Raw genomic sequence first — 4,910 nt, 5'->3', positions numbered from 1 at the left:
GTAACAGTTGGTGTTAGGGTTGATGAAAGGGCTGGAGGGAGGCAGCATGTCTGGCCTCGCAGCAATAGGCCTTGGGCTATTGATGGTGATTCTGTCTTCGTCTTGTGGGGTTAGAGGAGGTCAGAATATGTGGCCTCCCTGCCCCTTTAGCAGCTATAACCTTTATATAAGTAGTCCACCAGACCTTTCTTCCACAGAGTCACTTGGTGAGTTTGAATTGCCAACATAGGTTAGCAAAAGATAGAAGACACTAGGTTTGACTACATCTACCCCATATTTTGGCAAGAAAAAAAAACCTTAAGTAATCTTAATTGTTGTGTTCAGTGGCAGCAGTTAGGATTACTTGAGTTTTGTTTTGTTTTCTTGCCAAAATATGGGATAGATGTAGTTAAACCATAAAGAATAGTGAATGCATAGCAGGCTACTTGTCAACCTCCCTAGGTTTGAAATGACAAAGGAAGGAAGCTATTGGAGCTTGAAAAAGAGCTATATATAGAGAGCACTCTCTGAGAAACAATGCCTTTCCTTAGAGGGTCATAGCTCCACCAAGGAGACTCAACAGGAATGGAGGCATGGGAAATGAAGACCCTGACCATTCTCTCCTTACTACCTCTGATCTTGTCCAGAGGCTCCCCATTGATGAATGCCAGTCTCAGGCTAAAGGGCAAAGGAAATCATAGATATAGTCTGTATAGGTAGGGCTCCTGGAGGAGAAAGTTGGGTGAAGGGAGGGAGTGTATTTGGAGAGGCAGATTAAAGATGTCTGGCACAATAGTATCTGAAAGCTACATGTATGTAACTTGAGAAGTATAGTATTCACATTTCCCCAATGAAAGATCCTGATAGACTTATCCAAATCAATTTTATTTGTATTTTCTTTAGAATGCTTCTCAGTCATTAGTAGTCACCAAGTCCAGAAAGGGTAGATTATGAATTTATTGATAATCTTCACAAGCATAATGTCAGTCAGTAAAATTAATTATCAAATCTTAAAATAATCTTAGATGCTTCATCTGTCTTGTGTACAGGGCGTTCTCACATATTCCCAGCACTTCTCTATTGTCTCTAATTTATTCTTTCTATACAAACCCTTTCTTGTTTGTCTAAAATGCCTCAGACTTTCAGTCTCTGTTAAAGTAACTGAAATTATTCCAATGACTTTTGTATCCTATTCAGACTCCCTCCCTCTAGCATAGCCCTTTCAATACATACATACATCAACGTCATTATTTCTCTTATTATTCTCAATCTTTCCTGCCTTTACTTAAACAAAATATTTTACATCTTTCTAGCACTCTGGGAAATCTTTGTACTCTTGAGTACTAACCACTACCCAAATATACATGTAATCTCTAAAGTCATCACTCTCTTTGATTTTTAAAGAGGTGTTTTTCAGATTAAAGAAGCACATTTTTAATACATGTTATGGCAGAAGGAATGAAATATTGTTCAGTGTATTTGTTACTTTTGCCTGCTTTGAAAATCACCAGTTGATAATTACAAATAGATGTAATTATACTTTTTTTTTCTATATTAGATAAGGAATCTTATGTGAATATTCAACTGTCTCTGATTGGAATCCTCTTACAAACACTATTTTGTTAAAAGAACCATGGACATGTTGCAAATTAAATTCCCACACTAACAAGATGTACTAGGCAGTAATAAATTCACATCAGTAGCCAATGTGTTGTAAGTGACAGACATTTGCATTAATTTTATGGTGAGTCATAGCTCTGGTTCTGGGGCTTCTTCTGAAGTAGCATGTTCAAGCTAACAGTTCAAAATTACCATCTTCTTTTTCTTTATTTTAAATAAAGTTTTCTCTGTTTACCAAATGTAATAAAATCTTATTAGATTGTTCCCAACCATATTTTCCAAAATGAAAATATTAATAACATCTGCTCTTGATGAATTTATTTTAAACTGTGATTTATGGAGGAAGTGGCATGTGATCTGTGAGGGAAAATACTTTGAGGTAACACCTTGAGATGATTAATCATGTTTACAATTCAGTCTTGTAATAATTGTTTGCAAGAACATTTATGTATAAATTGATGTCCTGGTTCAAAATAATAACTCACCTATCAAACTCTCACCGTTGAATACTGAACTTAATTGCTTTCTCTCCTACTCAGGTAGAGAACATTTTCTTTCACGTAGAATTTTAGCATTGTGGCACATCTAGTTTGTATAAATGAAGATAACCTTGCTTTACCAATGGCAAGACTAATTCTTACTAAGTAAAAAAAAAGTGTAAGAACTGTAACTTTAAGCGGACAAGATCTGATGTTAGCATTCAACAAATTCTTACAACAAGTTCTTATTTTTTTAATCTCATAATGTGATTTTGAATTTTTAAAATTCACCACAAACACTTTTAAAATCTGCTACGACATTGCAAAAGGAAGCAATCAAATCAATCCCTGGATTTTATAATTCAAAAGGGATATTAATGTCTTTAAGACAGAAGACATTTTCTTCTTTAATTAATTTTCTTTCTCTTAGAGGGAGATTCAAATGCCAAGTGCTTACTTTAAATACATCTGTGCTCTTTACCAAAACAAAAGTTCATAGTTTTGTTTTCCGATTTTTAACGTCATTCCTCTTTTTTTTTAAATCAAATACCTGTAGCTTTTTCTCATTTATTGCATAATTTTCTTGACATGATATGTGATTTAATCATTGCAAAGTCATTTGTAACTTTACAGAAAGAAAGAGACTATTAAATACTGTATTGTACAATTCACAATTGGATTCCTGCTTTGGACATAGTCACTATGATTTAGATTATTAATCCATTCTTTTTTTTTTTTTAACCTGTTTTTCCCAAGCAGTGTTTTGGTCAAGATACAAAAGGCATCAAACTATTTGCTACTTTAATTAAAGATGCCAGGAGTCTCCTAAAGCCTTCCCGGGAAAGAAACAGACTTACTTTCTGCTTCTATACACAATGTGGGATTTGAGAGCTGCTTTACTATTTTACCCAAGAAATAAAGGAGAGGATTAAGTAAAATAGTTTCTAGCTATAATTGGTCTTGTTTAGAAATTTAAAATAAGCTTGTATAAGAGAGAATAGAGAAAGAGAGTAAAAGAAGAGAGTGAAGCAAAAGACTAAAGCACATTATGAAGTTTATTAAACATTTTTAATTCTATGTATTCCAATATTGGTGTAACATTGTGAGCTATAGAAAATTTTATACAAAGAGTAGTTTCTTTTTTATGTACTGTAGTTGCTCTGAACAACTGGAAATGTATAACAGATGCCCAAAATATGGAGAACAAAAGAAGCAGTGGGGAAAAATCAAAAAAGAGACCAACAATATGGTTTGCATGCAATTTTGATATGACATTTGTTGTTTTCATATGAACTAAGCTCCATAAGACTTAAAGATACCAGAATACAAAGAAACCCTAATCATACAAGGTATTCAAACTGGAGAAAGTGACTACAACTTAATGCTTAGGTGTTGCTGGCATATGAGTTATAGTTAATAAATGCTAAGATAAATATATATAGGACACACTAGTAAAATCTGTTCTGTTTCCTAATAAGACCTATAAGACTTCCCTTGGACTTGTCTGTTTCTGAAAAAGCAACACACACAATACTCAGAACTAAGTGCTTTCAAAAAGCCAGAGGAAATTTTAGTATATCTTACTCTAGTCTCCTGTACCCAGTGTTACCAAGTGTAATTCTTCTTCAGCCCCTCTCAAAATTTCCCGACTTCTCAACACTGTCTTGGGATACTGAGGAGACTCCTATGCCACCCAGAATAAATACTAATGTTCTACTAATTACAAGAATCAGATACTTCATGGTTGAGGTTTCTGTTGAAGATCTTGCAAAGTAAAGGTCATGATTAATTCAAATATATACAAAGTTTCTATGTAAGAGCACTGCGTAAAGTGTAAAACACTGATACTTTCTTTAAGCAAACAATTTGTGAAAGATAGAAATTTGTCCATGTTTTGCAAAGATAAGATAATGAAAATTAATTAAAAACACCTCTGCAATTTTAAGTGGTGTTGATCATTAAGAAAGAGGACTTTTGCTTTAAAATAGAATAAATTGCTCTTCCTTATTTAACATGATTTTCCATTTCTGATAATTTCTCTGAGAGGCTGCAAGATCATTGAGGCAAAACTATTTTCATAAAAAATAAAAACACTTTTATGGTCCATTTAAAAATTATTTTTTGTCACAATATATTTGTAATAGTTCTATTTGAAAACCTCTCATCATTCTTAATATATTTGGAAAGGATTATAAATTCTTTCAGTTGGAGCAGGTATTGTTGTTGTTATGTGCCGTGGAGTTGGCCCTGACCCACAGAGACCCCTCCTTGGGTTTCTGAGGTGGTATCACTATGGAAGTAGATTCCCCAACTTCCTTCTGAGGACTGGCTGGTGGGTTTGAACCACCAGCCTTCTGGTTAGCAGTCAAGTGACTTAGAAACTATGCTACCAGCACATAGTAGGTATTAAACTGATTAACACTTTAACTAATTTTTGTTCATTTATTCATGTTCTAAAGCAATAAAAATAGTTTTGAGTAAACAACTATGACAGGATTCATCAATAAGTGCATTTCTAAGGAAATTATGGACATTTATAACCATAATTTTGTGTTTATATAAGTCAATAAGATTTTTCTTCTTTACCATTTTCTTATTTTTTCTGATGAAGGAACAGGTAATTTTTGTCCTCAGTGGACCAATGAATAGAGGTATTGAAACAATAAAGGAGACTAAAAAGGGGCACAGTCCCACCATTGCTCCTCAAAAAGAAAAAAGATAAACATGTAGACTGTTAGCAATATTTGTAATAACTACATTTCCTATGTAGTATAGAACATAAAGAATAAGAAAATTAAGCAGAAAAACATGCAATATGTAAGCAAGAAAACA

The sequence above is a fragment of the Orycteropus afer genome, unplaced genomic scaffold (genome assembly GCF_000298275.1).
Source record: "Orycteropus afer afer isolate SDZICR_OR568_19922 unplaced genomic scaffold, OryAfe1.0 scaffold00746, whole genome shotgun sequence".
Taxonomy (NCBI): Eukaryota; Metazoa; Chordata; class Mammalia; order Tubulidentata; family Orycteropodidae; genus Orycteropus; species Orycteropus afer.
This window is presented reverse-complemented; position numbering follows the sequence as displayed.